The 19465-nt window shown below is 32.7% G+C and overlaps 1 pseudogene; it reads left to right on the top strand.

Annotated features, from left to right (window-relative positions):
- The first annotated feature begins 10282 nt into the window (after nt 1–10282).
- On the top strand, nt 10283–12631 carry LOC149164333 (respiratory burst oxidase homolog protein F-like; annotated as a pseudogene).
- The last annotated feature ends 6834 nt before the right edge of the window (nt 12632–19465 follow it).

Here is a 19465-nt window from a genome sequence, read left to right as displayed (position 1 = left end):
CAATAAAGATGCACTTTTCAGATTCACTATCCAACTTGGTTCGTTTCTCCTTTGGAACATGTACATATGCATCACATTCAAATACCCTCAGATGTGAAAGAGAGGGTTTCTTACCAGTCCATACCTCTTATGGAGTCTTATCCTCCAACGCTGATGAAGGTGATTTGATGACCAAGTAACAAGCTGTCTCCACCGCCTCTGCCCAAAATTCCTGTCCTAACTCCACACCACTGAGCATGCTTCTTGCCCTTTCCATCAATGTCTTGTTCATTCTTTTTGCAACTACATTTTGTTGAGGTGTATATGGAGTAGTCTTCTGCTGTGCTATACCACACTTCTTACAGAATTCTTCAAATTCCTTACTGCAAAACTCTTCACCGTTATCTATCCTCAGTACCTTTATCTTCTTCTCTATCTGGTTTTCCACCAGAACCTTAAATTCTTTAAACCTTTCAAAGACTTCAGATTTATTCTTAATGAAATATATCCGTGTATTCCTTGAGAAGTCATCTATAAATGATACATAGTACACAAACTTACCCAGTGATGGAACCTTCAGAGGTTCAAACACATCACTGTGCACAAGCTCTAATATCTGTTTCACCCTCTTACCACCAGAGGGGAAACTCACCCGATTCTGCTTCCCATATACACAATTTTTACAGAAATCAAAATCCAGAGAGCTATTACTAATACCTTATACCATACCTTTACCATGAAGTTTTCGAAGGCCCTTCTCTCCAGTATATCCAAGTCTTTTATGCCACAACATGGTCTTCTCTCCAGAGACCACTAGATTTTCTACTCCACTTTTAGGAACCACAGAACTGTTGCACCCATCAACAACAGTGCTACCTTGCAACTTGTACAGAGTTCCAATCCGAACTCCCCGCATCAATACCAGTGCTTCCCGAACCATCTTGCAGGTATCCTTCTCGAACATTGTTTTTACACTTGCATCATCCAACTTGCTTACAGAAATCAGATTTATGGCCAATGCAGGAATATATAGGACACCCGAAAGTGTTCTAACCCTTCCACCTTGCAACTTCAACTTTACTTTTCTGCAACCAACGATTCTAGCCTTCCTATCATCCCCTAAGAAGACATCACCACCATCGTATTTCTCATACTCGCAAAACCACACTCTATGGGGAGTGAAGTGAAAGGATGCACCTGAGTCAATCAACCATGCCTCATGATCTACATGTGTACTTGAAGAAGCCAAGTACACATCCCCACCTTCATCTGAGGTGGTTTTCACCTCTGCAGAAGGAGCATCATCAGATCCCTTTCCTTTGTTAGGAACTTTAGATTTACAGTCCCTTTTGTAGTGCCCTTTCTTTCCGCATTTCTAGCACACCACCTTTACAGGTTTTCTTGGAGATTTAGATCTTCCTCTAGATTTAGATCTCCCACTCGATGACTTATTTTTGTTTCTATTCTAGGACCGTCCTCATATAGATAAGGCATCACCATTCTGGCTCTCCATATTTTTCCTTCTCATTTCCTCCGTCAGCAAGGATGAGACTATTTCATCAAACTGTAAGGCAGTTGCATTGCTACCTATTGCAATAACCATACTATCCCACGAATCTGGTAGAGAACAGAACAAACTAATGAACTTATCTTCATCTGAAATTTTAATATCAACTGATGATAATTGACTTACCACAGTATTAAATGCGTTCAGATGCTCTGTCACATCATCCTCATGTTATACAACTTTTTCCGCAGGAACAATTTATTCACCGGAGACTTAGATTGGTACAAAGTCCCTAACTTGTCCCACAAAACCTTCACTGTAGCTTCCCCTAATACATTCAGCAATACTGAATCTGAGACACACAATCTTATTGTGCTCTTTGCCTTTCGATCCAACTTCTTCCATTCTTCATCGGACACTCCTGTTGGTTTAGTACCTGGATCTACCATGATCCACCGATATTTATCCGCCAACAGATCCTGCATCTTGAGTTTCCACAACTCAAAACTCTGACCATTAAATTTCTCGATCTATATCTTTCTACTGCTCGCCATCTTCTTTCACCACCAGAATCGATCTTGCAGATCTCCCACTGAACAGGGTCTACCACAGGCCTGAGCGAAACCCCTCAGCAACAAAGGCGTCCCCTTGAAGCCAAAACAACTCCGATACCAAATGTAGGTTTTAACCCTGTACAAAAATTACCTACATACGATTTCTAAACCACAGAAAATAAACAATGAGAGAGCACAACACATAAAACACATATACACAGATACTTTCCCCTGGATCCCAAAACCGGGACTACCAACTTGATTTTTCATTATGTTCCTTTCAATGTTACAATACATATTTATACATGCCGAAGCATCCAATACCATGGACTGAAAACCATCGTGTCCAAAACCATGGACTGAAAACCATCGTGTCCAAAACCATGAACCGAAAACCATCGTGTCTAAAACCAAGTGCGAAAATCATGCACAAAACCATAGGTAGGTCCACCCAACCTAACATAGGGTCCAAAACCAAAATTTTCCAAGGCGCTGCCCAAGACCCCATAGTGTGGGGTTACCTGCACCCCTCAAACCCCCTGTGACTCCCCCCGCTACGCAATCGGCGCAACAAAGGGGGGACTCTGCCCCCCTTCTAACTCCCCGCTTAACTACGTTGGCTAGTCGTGGAAAGAATATAACAAAACCCAACACCTATGATGCTGGAAAACTGATGGGTGCATACCATGAAGCCCTTCAAAGGTAATTCAAATGGTTACAGGTAAATTTGATTGTTGTCCATATTTGTATTATAAGTTCAATCCTTGTAAGTTTAAATGACATATTGATATTTATTATCTATTTTTTGTAAACATAGACTGCCTTCTCCAGGAGAACTCAGAATAAGTGCAAATTCAATTTTCCCGAATATGAATGAATGATTGAGCCAACTACTGAAGCCTTTTCACCGAATGGAAATGAAAAATGGACATGGATTGGAATTTAAAATCCCAACAGACACAGAGAGAGTATTACGAGCTTGTACATGAATGTATTGTTCCTGTTATGACGATCTAAGCATGTAACTCTAATCAAACACGACCTAATTACAACTTACTAACCCATATCTATTGTGTACATTAATCACCAGTGCTCCCATATTCAATACATGGGACATATATCATAACTAAGATTATACCTTTGTGTAATATGAGCTATTCACCTAATCTAAGTAACAACGGTAATGATTCTATGTTTCCTGTATGATTAAGCTTACTGGTTCCATTGTAACACTAGCTATATACGTTGTTTCCATAATCAGTTACACATACTCATCACACTTCTACATAAGATTGAACATTACCTGTATAAAAATGAATAGGGGTTTCAGGTTTCCCTAATCACTTAGATTAGATTAAGCTTACATTATGTTACATATTTATCTTCAACACGACGAAAGAACAAGGCCTATTTCTTACTATTATACAGAGAATGCAAACATTATCTGCTTGCATATATTCTCTATTGATGTATTTTGGGTCAGAGTCATGAGAAGTGGAGATGTTATAATCATAAGGCCCAACCTAACAATGAATGATATTCCTATGATGCTGGAAAAAGGATGGGTGCATATGGTTCGCAGAGGAGAAGAATTTGAGATTGATTACATTCGTAGTGCTTTTCTGGTGAACACTAGGAAGTTTGTTTGATATTGTTATTTTTTCAGTGGTATAAATGGGAGGAACAGGGGACGTCCATTATCATTAAAAAAAAGAAAAATACAAGATTCCATTGCCATTAGAAAATTGGTATAAAAGAAAAGAAAAATAGGAGATATGAATAGAGCCAATGATGACGGTCATAGCAACAACCTCTACTGCTTGGCTTCATTTCCTACTGGATACAAGGAGCTTATTCTCTACTAAAAGAATTTACTAGCGACGACAACTTACCTGGTCCAGATGAGGCGGCTCCAGCGACGAGGAGCTTCCAATGACGAGGAGAGAAATCTTCCAACGATGAGGGTGGACGAGTGGGCTGAGAAATCTTCCACGCTGCAAAAAAATAAAATAAAAAACATCACACAAATATCATAAAAAATATATCACTAAATTAAAAAATTCATAAAAACAAAATGTGCCAATCACCTGGTTGGTTTCAGTGCTTGATAACAGACCACACAACAATGCTTGACAAAAAACCACACAACAATGCTCGACAAAATACCACACAACACAACAATGCTTGACAAAAAACCATACAACACAACACAACAATGCTCGACTTTCACACAAATATTTTTTTGCTGACTTTTTCAACTCCGGAAAAAATTGCTTCTACCAATCAACAGTCTGAAAGGCCAAAAGTTTGGCCGAACGTTTGTACAATAGTTTGACTGAATAAATTTAGGGAATTCGGCCGAATTTTGTTTTTTGTTCAGCCGAAAAAATGAGGTTGGGAATTTTTCGGAGCCGTTTCTCACAAAAGTGTAACCCACCTTCACATTTTCACCCTTATCCACAAGAGCATAAATAATTATGAAATGAAAGTATATGATGAATTATGATAAATAGAACAATATAAATGGATGAAATGGATGTTAAGAAGTGTTAATAATAATGATAAATTAGTGGCCCAACAATGAGCATGCTAAGATTCAATTTTGAGTAATGCAACATTTTACTTTGGATAATTTTTGGTGAACCAAACCACCACTTGGATTTGAATAAGTAGGGAATTTAAATTATCGGTTTATCTGTAAGAAATGACTCATATCTGAGCTTTTTTTTATAAAGTTATCATTAGTGGACATAGAAAAAATTGACCTTGATCTATGATCCTATCATCCACGACCATAGAAAAAAGTGATGTAGCGCTAGAAATGTCTCAAATTGCAGATCAATCCCACAATTCCTATTTATTCATGCTAATAAGGAATTCTTAACCTTATATGCTTGCTGGGATCTATCTTATCTCTGTGATGGGACAAATTGGATAAAATACAAAGTTTTATTATTATCGGTGCCCTTAGAAGGTTTTTAGGCTTCTAGAATGTGTTAGCAGTTTGATTTTATACTGAGATTTTTTTATCATATTTCTATATATGGTTAAACTCCTACTACCAAAAACCACGACAAAATATCCATACAAAAATTGAGCAACCTTGATTAAGAAAAATGTTTTCTTTCAGCCAAAATGCAATTTTATACACATTTTAGGAAGTTAAACTCTTTATGGATTAAACTTTTAACCTTAAAATCACAACAAAACTTTGTACATAAATTGAGAAACTATATAGTTAAGGAAAGTTTCCGCTCTCCAAGAAAAATGAAATTCAATAGAAACTAGATAAAGTTAGACTCTCTTATTAGTTAAACCACTATCCTTTGGAAACTTAACAAATCTCAAATAACAAAATTGAATATCCACATAAGGGAATTTTCATAACTCAAATTTAAATGAAAAATAATAGAAGAAAAGGTTGTCCTAAGCCTATGGCCATTATAGGAGATTCAATACAATATATTGCCTTATTTTAAAATTATAATAGTTAATATAGCGTGCCTATGTACTGAACAAGGAAAATAACATCGTAGAATAACTTTGTTTTCATTGATCCATACATTTTATGATACATACCCCTTCTAATACAACTTCCTGGATTCCTGTATACAAAATTTTATCACTACTAGCCCACCATCATGGATTGATTATCATAATAAAAGTATTTGATACTTTTTCATACGCTGAGTGTGTAAGAATAAAAGATATGTGTCATGGAGAGAGTTTGGAGACTTGCGTGGGAAATTTTATCATTGATGTTTCAGGATAACTATCACAATCCATCATCAATAGATCCCAAAATAAAAATATATGTGTCATGTTTAATGTAAATTATATCAACAACATACTGCCAAAAAACATGACAACAATAGAAATGTTGTTAACCTTTTTTAAGAGAAACAAATGACACACAAACCATATTTGTTTGTTTACCCCGTCAACTTCAACAATAAAAGTTGTCTAACATGCAGAGGATTTGAATCTAGAATTTCATGGAATATAATACTTCATTATCATTGTTATTACTAATGAAGGTGTGACGAAAGACTAATTTCATTAATAACTATTATTTTTTCTCCACTATGAAAAATAGTAACTTGTAGAAAACATTTGATATAACAATAGTTTTGATAGAAATTGATCAACCCAATGAAAAGTATTTGGTGTGAATCCATCAATTAATCTCCAAACAAGGCTCATCACTAGACTAGAACTCATTTCTTGCATAGCTTGATAGTTCCTTAAAAATTCTCAATATCTCCTTATACAATCCACCGAGGTCATTCAAAAGTAGCATAAGATCTTTCAAATGGATTAGCATGATGTCACTGAACACCATCATTTAGATTTTTTGATTCCATTTTCCCATCTGCATGAGCTATTATTAATTTGTGTTTTAATTAAATAACTTGTCTAATTCCACCTGCTCGCTTGCATGAACTATTGTTAATTTTTGTTTAACTAAATAACTCACAGTACATGACAGCTTTATTTAGATGGTTATGTAAATACGCGTAAGAAAACTAGCTAATACTTAATAGGTGGAGGCATGCCAATGGTTGGTATGAGTAATGAGGTGTAAATATATGTTTGAAAAATAATGATTTAAGTATGAATTTATGTTTGTTGTAAATTTTGTTTGGTTTAATATTTTAATTAACTCTAATTATATATTTTTTTATTATTAAAATATTATTTTAAAAATGAAATTTAATATTAAGTAAATTTGTATACAAAATAATGTAGAGTTCTTATATGAGGCTTATCTTCAATATAGTATTAGATCTGATAATTTTTATTTCTTTAAAATTGATTATATTATATTTTTTGTCGAGTGATGCTATCAATTATACACATGCTTGTATATAAATCTTTCAAAACTGCACTTTATTTATTATTTTACTTAGTTAAATTTTATGTGTCTGGAAGGAAGGTTACATTTTTTTTCCTTCTGCATATTCAATTGTTGCATTTAGCTTAGATTTTGATGAATAATTATGAGTATATAAATGTTTCATTGTAATTATGTAATTATGGGCTTTCTTTCTTTCTTTTATGTCCATAAAATTTCAATCAATTTTCCTAGGAAACTTGCAACAGGATTCAATTTAACACTTCCATAAACCAATTACGCATAAACACATGTTTTTTATTTACCATAAAAACTAAAATTTTACACAAGCCTAAAAACATACCTTTTGATATAGCATGAAAACAAATTCATTTTTATATAAACTTAACGTTTGCAATCATAGTCATAGTAATAATCAAGAATGTGATAAATGGTAATTATCTATATGCATCCATGAAAGTGTGAGGCACTCATGTAATCACTAAAGTTGGTTAATTGAATGACTATCTCTGGAGGCCTATAGTGAGACCACAGAAAATGCAAGAGCCACTCTTATGATGATACCATCCATATGCTATGGAGTGGAAACTTTGTTTTTCTTTGGTGTGCCCACAAGAGGAGATGACTTAGTAGGGTTGACAGGTTAATATGCCAAAAAGATAAAAATACACAACAAAAGGTTTAAAAGTTTGATTATGTAGCCAAGTCAAGACCCCACATTAACTATTTAGCCTGAATACATGGTTCATTCACATCATAGAGGGATAACCTTCTCAGCCAAGCTGCGAAAGTCCTAGACAAAAAAAAACTAGCTCAACTAATTCAAATGAAGGTATGAGACTGTGAAATTACCACCACTTTCCAACAATTGACATACATATCGTGAGGTCTTGTCATCACCAAAAGAGAGTCAAGGTGTCACGAAGGCTGTGAGCCACAAATGTCATTTAAATTGAGATATCTTGGCCAATTCAACCTTCATTTTCTATGCTAAGTTAACAGTTGCAAGAGATTATATATTTGGCATATACATATTTTTTATTTACAAAATTATTGAGCTAATTATTTAAACCATTTAACATATTTTCCATATTTTTCTATGTGGTTCATGGACCCTAGAGATTGGTGATCCCTATTTCCACGAAATATTTGTACAAGTCCACAAAATAATTATGTTATATCCACGAAATGTTTGTACAAGTCCACATAATAATTGTATTCAGAAGATCCACTGAAGGGATCACTTCTTACCGACTCAACCAAGAAGGTTGACCTCGAGGGTGTTGAGAGAATTGAACTCATAGCCTCTCAATAGCAAAGGTGCTTTAATAACGACAACGACGACTTGACCAATTGAGCTAATATATAAGTTTTAATTACTATTTATAAAATTATTAAGCTTATTATTTATAATATCATTGAATTCATTATTTGAACAATTTATTATATTTTATATATCAATAAATAAATGAGTATCATTAACATTAATTTTATCCTACTTTTAAATTTGTAAGTTCATCAATTTTTAGATTTCTTGTTTAAAAATTTATCATTTTTAGAAAACTATTTCTAAATTCATCAACACTTTAATTTCAAAACTACTTTAGGATAACCATTTCAAAATTCATCAACATTTCAATTTCAAAATTAATTAAAATTAATAATGCATATTATCTTTGATGTATCATTAGTAACTATTGAGCTTATAATAAATTTAAATTAAAAATAAAAAAATCTAAGGAGAGAGTGACACATCCACCTATTATATGAGATGCCACAAGTTCGATTAGTTGTGATGGAAGTTGAAGAAGCAACAAAACATGTGAATGTGTGAAAGAAATGTGTAGAGGAAATGGGGATATGTGTAAAAGGAGGAACACGTCCTTCTACATAGGCATGAGCTCCTTTTAATATAATGCATGGAAAAAATCTCTTTAATTACAAACCAAAATTTCAAATATTTTAACGAATCAAAATTACAAATTCTAATTCAAAATTTAAAAAATCAGATTTGCAAATCCTAAACCAAAATTAAAAAAATCAAAATTCCAAATCCCTAACCAAGATTTAAAATTTCCAAATTACAAATTTAGGATCAAGATTACAAAAAAAAGTGTTATCATTTTGTTGCGAGTCACAAAATTTCAATTTCTCAAAAAAAATGTGACACATAATCTAAGGCATGAGTTTGTCCAATTCATTTATCAATTGTTTTCAAAAGAGAAGCAACAATGCACATGAATGGCAACAAATTTATGTTTTTTAAATGCCATTGGTATTTTTAGGCTCAATCATTAATGCAAATTGTAATACTAGTTATATATAACATTCATTCACGTGATTAATACACATTGAAAACTTTTAATATTTAAAATTATTCGTCAAAGCTTACCTTGCATGTAATACTTATTTACATATACAAATAACTTGCAATGTAAACAAGAGAACTTATTAATTAAATCTAATTATTCTATTTATAAACACTAGCTTTATCTAACATTCATTCAAATCACTAATATACATTGAAACATGTTTATGCTCAAAATTATTAATCAAAATTTAAGCTAAATGTAACACTTGATTTTGCATAAGCCATTATTTATTATAATATATTACTACTGTTTATTTAGATTTAAATATAAAATTAAACATTATCTCATCCAAAATTATATCAAAAAATAAATCCATAACTCTTACCCTACATCCACGAAAAATCAAATCTTCCTATTTTTAAAAGATATACCATTTATATTACATTGTAAACATGTTATAGACGTCTCCACTCACACTTCCCCTACACATGCTTCCCACACAATATTTTCCCTTCCCTCCTGCACACATTCTTGCATCTGCACACTTTTTATATGTTTGGTAGGATATTTTTTTTCTATTTATTAAGTTTTTTAGAATTTATATAATTAATATATGATAAAATACTTTTTAATTATTATTTAAAAAAATTATCATTAGTTTTTAGGACGATAGGTCTTCTTTTGAAAGAGACTTTTGTCATCCTTTTCATTCTAAGGTTGACACTTGGCATTTTTTTCACAATAACCAAATTGACATCTTGGTATTTTGTATCTTTCAGTTTCGCATTTGTTATTGTCACTGTGTGCGTTGTTAATACGTGTTTGCCCAACCTGCGTGTGGTGCGGTGAACGTGTGCCCAGGCTGCGTGCATGCTCCTCTCTGGATGATCTCCAGGATTAGTACCTAAGGAATCGAACCCCACTCCAGTGTGATTGAGACCGAAAATTTGTGGAAGGTGAGGGAGTTGTGGCACGCCTGGCGCGATGAGACAAATCGACGATGAGCAGAACTATTCCACCTCATTGACATGTGTTTAACTGTATTCTCCATGGTCTTCAGTTACGGGCGGACGGAATGGTGGGCATTTTAGTTATGGGCGGAGAGTTTGAAAACAAAATCTACTAGGCTTTTCTTTGCGATTCTTCTTCTTCTGCTCAGGGTCTCTTTGGTGAAATTGTCTGCGCAGGAGGAGGGCTGAGGGCAGGGCTCGGTTCGGTTTGGCAAGAGTTATCTCAGGGTTTTCCTTTTTATTTTTTGCGTCTTCAGACTCAGGCTTGGAAAATGGCATCACAGGACAGCTCAAAAATGCAAGAGGAAGGGAGTGGGAGACAAGTGTTGGAAGGGCCCATTCACTACTAGAACAACTACCTTCGTTCTCGCAACCACCTGGTTTAGAAGAAGTTCAGTGAAACTTTCTCGACAATTTGATAAACTGAATGGATTCAACGCTTTCTGGTATTCACATCATGCATTTTTCGTAAATTACCTGCTTCTCATTGTCATTCCATTCACCTTTTCTTCGTGCGATATTGGAGGGAGAAAACAATAAGGACATTTCAACTTGTTTTCTGTTAATTCTAAACTACATGTCTAACTTCGAAGTAAAATGCCTCTAAATTTATTCCCTAAAAGATTGAAAGTAAGAAATGAATATCTAATTTCGTTCTAAAATGCTTGAGAATTTAGCTTAAATGAAAAGAAACATAGACAATTTGCTTCAGAATTTGATGATGTTTATCCTCTTAGAAAATTCAGGGCTTAATTTTTGACGTGATTTGAATGTGCAGATTTGGATGTATATTGTTGTTCAGGTGCTTTTATATTGCGGCGAGCGCACACTGAGAGCATTCAAAGCAGGGAATTATACTGTCAATATTGTCAAGGTCATGTAATTTCTACTTCAGATATGCAATTTTCTTGTATTATCTGTATCTTGAAATCCTTTGCAAGCGCAATCAACATATCTGCTTTATTTATTTTGCAGGTGGTAGTTTATCGCAGAAACGTCCTGGCTTTGCATATGTCAAAACCTACAGGCTTCGAGTACAAGAGTGGAATGTATTTATTTCTCCAGTGCCCCAAGATCTCGCCTTTCGAATGGTAATTTTAGAACATACATTAGAATTTATCAATTGTTAACATCTTTTAGTGTTTCTTCCACGATTCTTACATTATTTTTTTTTTTTTTTTTTTTTTTTCTGAACTTTCTACATGCAAGAATCCATTCTCGATCACCTCTGCTCCTAATGATGAACACATTAGTGTGCATATCAGAATAGTTGGAGACTGGACACAGGAGATGAAAAGAGTTTTCTCGTAGGTGATTACTAATTTATTTCCTTTAGCTTTAAGATGAAGTTTCTTTGTCGGCCGTAAGTTCTAATCACAGATCTTTGCAGACAATGGAGGCCCCTACAGCTGGAAAAAGCAGACTTCTGAGAGTGGAGCATGAAGTTTCTTTGTCAGCTGTAAGTTCTAATCACAGATCTTTGAAAGACAATGGAGGGAAAAAGTGGACTTTTGAGAGCGGAGTGTGAAGTTTCTTTGTCGCCTGTAAGTTCTAATCACATATCTTTGAAAGACAATGGAGGTTCCGACACAAAATTACAATAAATATGATGTGTTGTTGTTGATAGGGCTCGAAATTGGCGCTACTCCCTTCATAAGAATTCTCAAAGACATGTTAAATCACATGAAAATCGCAGATTCTGCTTCCAAAAGGAAAAGGAAGGACCGGGGTCTGACGAACACTTATTTCTACTGGGTCACAAGGGAGCAAGGCTCCTTCGGCTGGTTCAAGGGGGTCATGAATGAAATAGCAGAGATGGACGACAAGGTTATATAAACGAATACCAAATTTTGCCGAATTGAAAAATATAAATGAATGTTGGATGTTTGTGAATCTAGGCTGCTATTGAAATGCACACCTATCTGACGAGCGTTTATGAATAAGGCGATGTCAGGTTGGCTTTAATTACAATGGTGCAAGCTCTGAATCATGCCAAGGCTGGAGTCGATATTCTCTCAGGAACCAGGGTACATATATATATATATATATATATATTCCATTATCGTTGTAGTATTACATTACCTGGGGGCTGTAGGAAGCCATTGTTTGAAACACCTGCTGGTATGCAGGTCAAGACTCACTTTGCCAGTCCAAATTGGAAATAGGTTTTCTCAAAAGTTGCTTCTGCTAATAAAGACAAAGACGCCAGAATTGGTAAGTCAAGCTTTCAAAATTTCTGACAAACGTAGGGAATTATGGCTCCGTTGCGAATCACCTACTTATATTAACGTTGGTTGAATGCAAGGGTTTTCTGTTGCGGCCCTCTAATTTTGGCCAAGGAGCTGAGAGCCATCGCCAAAGATTACAACCACAAAATTAACACTAAATTCGAGTTCCATAAAGAAAATATATAACACATGCAAGCTGTTTACATTATTTCAACTTACAGGGCTATTATATTCTAATTTTTAGTAAAAGAAAGGTAAGATTTGATTTCATAGGCAACCATTTGATAGTTGGACGTGAAATAAAGAACACAACACATGCCTTCCTGTCTTTTTCATCACGATAGCAAGACAAATTGTGATATAAGTTTGACTGAGTAGACTCCAGAATTAGAGACCTGTCCTTATTTCCACCATTAGCCATTGTCTGTAACAAGAAATAATAGATATGCATTGTAGATAGATGGAAATGGTATTGCAAAATATAATGCTCATACAATTTGCACTATATAATCAGGGGAAGATTCCATCTGATCTGAAATGTTTCCGGGTCCTCGTATTTGCATTCAAAAGGTCTCAAAAATTATATAAAACTATAATTTAAATTATATTTTACTTTTATTATTATTATCAGAGATAATTTAAATAGGAAATAATAAATATTAAAATTGATAATCATTTTAATATTTTATTATTATTATTACTTTATTTGTATTAATATGTTTTTAAAAGTAAGTTTATGTCATTTATGATTTATAAAAAGTTTTTTTTTGAGAAATTATATAGACATTTTTTAGGTTAACTGGTTTCGAACCACTAATTGTGATTCATAATCATTTATGTGATCTATTTAAAAACTTTTTTATGATATTTTTTAATTAAATATTATTTCAATTTTTAATTTTTAAATTTGATTGATTTTAGCTTATAATTTACTTTATCTCTATTAATATTTATATTCAACTTTTAATCTTTCAACTCCATGCACATCTCAAGTAGTCTTTAACTTTTACTTTTCATCACCTCATCAATCTTCAACTTAATTTTGATTCTTCATTTTTAGGTACATGTTTGTTTGGCTTCCTCCTATGTTATATTTTTCATGCCAATTTGTGTATACAATATTTTCTTAATATTAATCTACACACTTTCATGTTCTCATTATCTTTTTATGCACTCGATCTATAAATCACCTAATTTTTATACACATAATTTATTGACCTTATCCAAATATTTGTTGCATTTTTTCCTCTAAGCAAAATTGCATGCTATAACTATTTGCTTCTATGCATATAAATGTTATGGCACCCACACTATTCCTTCCTATCTTATCTTTGCACTTTGGTTCTCACCTTGTATAATCTCCTTATATAACATGATTTCTATGCTTATAATGAAACTTGTCATGGATTCTCCTATGCTAACTTCGTCTTATATGGAAAACTTGGTTTGTCCTTACACTAATTCTACATCCTCATTCCTACTCTTTCCTATTCATTATTTCTACATCGTCATTCCTACTCTTTCCTCTTCATTATTTCTTATACAACATCTCAAGTACCTTCGTGTTGATGTCAATGGTTTTAGCCTTCCTTTTTATCAAACATTACTTACAATGAAAAATCCATCTTTGATATTTCCTTTCTTCACAATATTTTCTATATCTTCTAGCTTCTTTCTTGGCATTCACTTCATTCAATCGATCTAAACACTCTCTTATATTTCATTTGCGTTATTTTCACTTCCTTCTATAAATGCAAGTTCACATCATAAAACATAAGTGAAATATCAAACTCTTGGTTACTCCACCTCATGTGCATTTTCACCAAACTTCCTTCAGATCCTACATGATCTTATCTTCTCTAGGTTGAACTTAATGCATGTACCTTATATGGGATAATGCTCTTTCCTCAATTGTAGAATCACTTGATTGACAACGCCAAAGGACTTAATTTGGTGCACATGTGTTTTGTCCTTGTACCTCATGCTATTTCCCTGTTTGTAACTCTTCTTGAACCTATACAAATATCTACCATACCAATTCTATACAAGATCTATCATCATTTCTCCTCTTCAAATCTATAATAAAATGTACTAAGTTTGCTACTCCAGGGTTTGGCTTCATTTCACACCTATCTAATTGAATGGAGTAGATAATGTCAATTTTTCCATTGACCTATTATTTAACCAATTTCCTTATGTTCGTATTGACAACTCTAATTCAAGTTATCTTTAACTAAACATATTATCATATTTCCCAAACTTTTTGCAGCAAGAAAATGATGCCTATTCGTGTCTAAGGCCTCTTAGTGTTCTATTTCCCTGAGCTTTGGTTAATGCCTATGAATCTTAAAAACAATCAAAATTTGAAAAGCTACACATATTTCTTTCGAATACTCTATACACTGTTAAAAAAAAAAAAAAGAAAAAAAAAAAATGAAAGATCAATTCAGGCTTGTAAATCTCAAAAAACAACCAAAATTTGAAAATTTATACACACATTTATTTTGAATAATATGTACATTGTAAAAAATTGAAAGATCAATTAAGGCCTGTAAATCTCAAAAAACAATCAAAATTTGAAAAGCTATACACATTTTTTTTTGAATAATATGTACACTGTAAAAGAAAAAAAAACTAAAGATCAACTACATACATATGATATGATAGTTATAACAAATTGAAAGATCAATTACATACATATGATCACTGCAAAAAATTATCAATGCTCTCTCTCCCGGACCAAAAATGACATGGAAATCTAAAATTATCCGTAACAATTCTTCAACTGTGTTAATATTCAATTTTCCATGGTAAGGCGGAAAATTAAACCAACAACTTGACACTTAGGAGTGTCTTAACAATACAAATCATGTCTACAAATGCATTCCACTTAAACAAATGAGTATTTATATTTTTATTAATTTTTCATCAAGATTTCTTAATTTTTAATGTTTATTTCTTTACATAAAGCCATTTTTCATTACATGAGACAAGAAACGTGAGATTTATTTCTTCATTATTGAAATACATTTCAGTTTCTTTGCCTTTCCATATAAACCACTCTTCATTATTTTCACTTTGAATGAGCATACAAAGTGGATCCATTTAACAAATTTGTGTGGACAACTTTCTTTCTTCTTGGTAGATTATTTGGATTTTGCTCTATGTATGTGCATAATTCTTTCCAAAAGCAATTTATTTGTGTAATTGGCTTGCTTCTCCCTCCCTAAGTATTCAATCTGGTTGGGTAGAGAAACATTGTCAAATGGTAGGGGATAGTCATGGTGGTTAATGCCTTGGTCACTAGAAAGCTTTGTAGATGCTTGGCCATCTATAGAGCTTTCTTAATTTTGGGTAATTAACTTACTCTAAAATGAAATAAGACATTCAATGTGTTCAGTGTAATATAGATATAAACAAAACATCTAAAGAAAAGTAATTGCACAATAATCCAGTCCAAGAAAACGAGGTTCTCCACAAACCAATTAAGCCTTTCAACCTTTTCGGCTTATTTGCTTATATCAAACATTTGTGCAGGGTTTCAACCAATTAACATTTCATTGAGTATATATCTACAAATCAATGATTTTAAGATCAAATCCCACAAAGCAATTCTATACTTGCTCTTCAAATTCCTGTGAAGCTATTGAAAGCAAAACCAATGAATTATCAATATAATTTTACCATAATAAAAAAACAATTAGAAGGCGTTTAGCCAGCTTAAATTGCTCATCTGTTAGACTTGAACCAACATCTCTTCTAGAGAAATTCAACAATTCTAATTTAATAATCCTATCGGCCTCTCTTTGTACCTTTTGGGACAATTACTAGTTAATTGATAATAAGAACAAATGGTTGTTTCGAAATTATAAAATTATTTAATGTTATTTTCATTTTTTTTTACTCATTTTGAGTACAAATATCAATTAATGATAATATTCACCAAACTTAATATTTTCTGTTATTTATTTATGTAAGATAAAATAAGATAATTTTATTGATATTTAGTTAATAAAAATATAATAATTTCAATAAATTAAAAAAAATAAACTTATTTTATTTAAGAAAAATAATTATAAAATAATATCTTTTAAAATTTATATTACTATATTGAAACATAATTCTCACTTCGATATATTGTTAATTTACCACGAAAAAATAACATTATATCATAAATTAATAATTAAAAATAAATTAATTTATTTATTTTTGACAGTATATTACAATACATAAACATAATTTTAAGACAAAACTAGCGGTTTCGTACTGAAAAAAAAAAGACAAAACTAGCGGTTTTGCAGCGATTTCACTTCTTATTATTACTTTTGATTTTTGATGTCAAAATGTATTAAGTGTTGGTATCTAATAATAATCTTTCTAAGGTGGCAAAACCTATCAAACTCAGGTGTCAAACCAACAGAGAGGACAGCCATCTCTGGCTGCTATCAGCGAATGTCGGTTTGACTCATCACTGTTATCATGTAATAACCTGGTGGTCCGTAAGGGAGCAGGCTTTCACTCCTGCCAGATATGTTTCCTTACGTCCGAGGAAGACGAGCTCTTAGCCAAGCAGAAGCAGTTTTACGGCATACTCCAGGCCGAAATAATAATCTTTCTATATCTCACAAGAAAGTGTTAATATATTTCATATTTATTTTTCCATATTAAATTATTGTTATTATATTTAATAATGTTAGAAGTAAATTTAAGATGGTTTTGTGAATGGTTTAATAGTGACTATAATAGGTGGTGATTAATATGCACATTTCAGTTTGCATTTTCCGTTGAATTTGTAATGGTGATTAAATTTATCCATATAAATCAAATTTGAGATAGTGAATATAATTGATTGTATTGAAAATGAATTTTCCCATATTTTAAAATAAGGAAAAAAGTTGTTATTGAAATTATTAAAAAATTAAATTAGATAAATTTTAAATAAAAATAATTTATTTATAAGTAGAATTTCGGTGTAAATTATATATAGAGAGACCTATGTCGATGTGTTTCGAACCAACCAGTGTGGTTCATCGTTAGGACAAGTTCGATGGTTAGAGGAGTGTGTTTTATTTTATTAGTACACGAGTTAGTGTGACGTGGCAACACACTTTTAAAAGAATATTTAAGACATATATAACATAATAATTGTTTATATAGGACACCACCTAGAGGGCTTGCTCTATATTCATTACCATAGTCGACCACTATGTGAACAAGCATTTTGGGAGATATACCAAGCTATGTAATGAATTATAGTACTACTCACTCACATAGGCCAACCCACTGCAATCTTGTCAATTTATCCACATTTAATGACAGACCATTAATGGATGCCTCATTGGGATTCTACATGTTCCTCGAGGTTTTTCTCAACAAATTTGGAGACAAAGCTTATTATATGAGGGTGTCCTTGACAATTCCTTTCCTTACCTTTATCACCAAGTCTTATCTCGCGCTTCATGGGATGCATCCAATTATCAATATAACTCTCCAAGCTATGCTTGCTAACATTTTCTGTGGCCCAACTCTAAGTCTAGGAGGGAAAAACAGTGACAACCTTGTTGTTTCCTCTTCCCAAACTAAAAAAGGCATCAATTTGCATGGTAGTCAAATCTTACTAGGCTTCACTACGAGGTTGGGTCTGCCAAGTTTCACTATGATAGTCTGTTTATGTTGGTAGAGTAGCAATGCACTCTTGGCATATCCCCTTCATAGCTTTGCAATTGATACCATTTTACTATGTCTGGTTTTAAGGAGTTTATAGTTTAAACAACAACCTTTGGTTTGGATTCAATTATTTATCTATAGATGCCTCTGCTCATATTCCAGTTCAATTCCTAGAAATCTTGGTTAGAAATTCAAATTGTGGTTTGGCCATGGCCACTCTAGCTATCTCTAGGCTGACACCTCTCCCTTTTTCACTCCACTTGCTCACAACCATGCCCGGGTAGTGGGTCAAGATGAAACGTGACACTTCCTACTATTAGGAGAGAGGCCATTCCAGAGCCTAAACTTAGGGTGAGAACTCAATAACATGCTACATGGCATTGATGCCCCAATCAATAGAAGAAGAGATAAGTCAGGTTGAGCGAGAGATCTCCTGCGAGAGGCGCAATCTCAAAGACACTGAAGTGCTTGTTGAGGTGGCCAATTAGGTCCCCAATGCTGGTCATACAAGGGATAGACATAATTAGTATATGTACACAATGGATATCTTTTGGCATCATGAATTCCTCCTAGGAAAAGTCTTGGTAGACTGAAATGAGTTCAAGGATGATGTTATTCTATCTTTGAATTAGATGCAATGTTTTCTGATGGAAATGGACTATAGGCTTGCAAGAATTGAACGATAATTGGGATGTCCCTTGATCATAGATTCTCCCTGGCAATAACAAGGAGCCCATACATGTCAACGCCACAAACTTTGAAAAAGAGATATGCATGTGCAAGTGCCTTTTTACTTTTCATTTTCCTTTATGTTCTCTTGTTTTATGGCCAACTAGACTATTATGTTATTTTGTAGTAAAAAACTTCTTTTTACCTTTCACAATTTTGGAATAATTAAACTTATGTGCATGGTCTAGTTTCCCTAATAACATATTGACACAGACTTCTAATGTTTAAGATGTACATCTCTATTATCAAGTAACACAAATATTTACTTTACAATAATAATAATAATAATAAAAATAATAAAATTTAAATTAATTAAAAAAATAACTACACATATGTGTAATAATATTTAATATGTGTAATAACTACACATGTGTAATAACTACACATATGTGTAACAAATTAATTTAAATCTATTTTAGATTTTAAACTATCATACATGAGAGAGATTAAATTAAATAAATTTAAGATTAAATTAAATAAACTTAAATTTAGTTTAAATTTGAATATACCATACATTCAAAAGGATTCAATTTGTTGATTTGTAATTTTTTTTAAATTTCTTTTTATTTAAAAAAAGCTTTGCATTAATAAATTTGATCTACTTAAATACTTAAAATATATAGC

The sequence above is a fragment of the Pinus tabuliformis genome, chromosome 5_1 (genome assembly GCF_031772625.1).
Source record: "Pinus tabuliformis cultivar Carrire ecotype Pingquan chromosome 5_1, CPIR1, whole genome shotgun sequence".
Classification (NCBI taxonomy): Eukaryota; Viridiplantae; Streptophyta; class Pinopsida; order Pinales; family Pinaceae; genus Pinus; species Pinus tabuliformis.
Note: the sequence above shows the minus strand (reverse complement) of the source record. Positions and strands in the feature narration are given on the sequence as shown.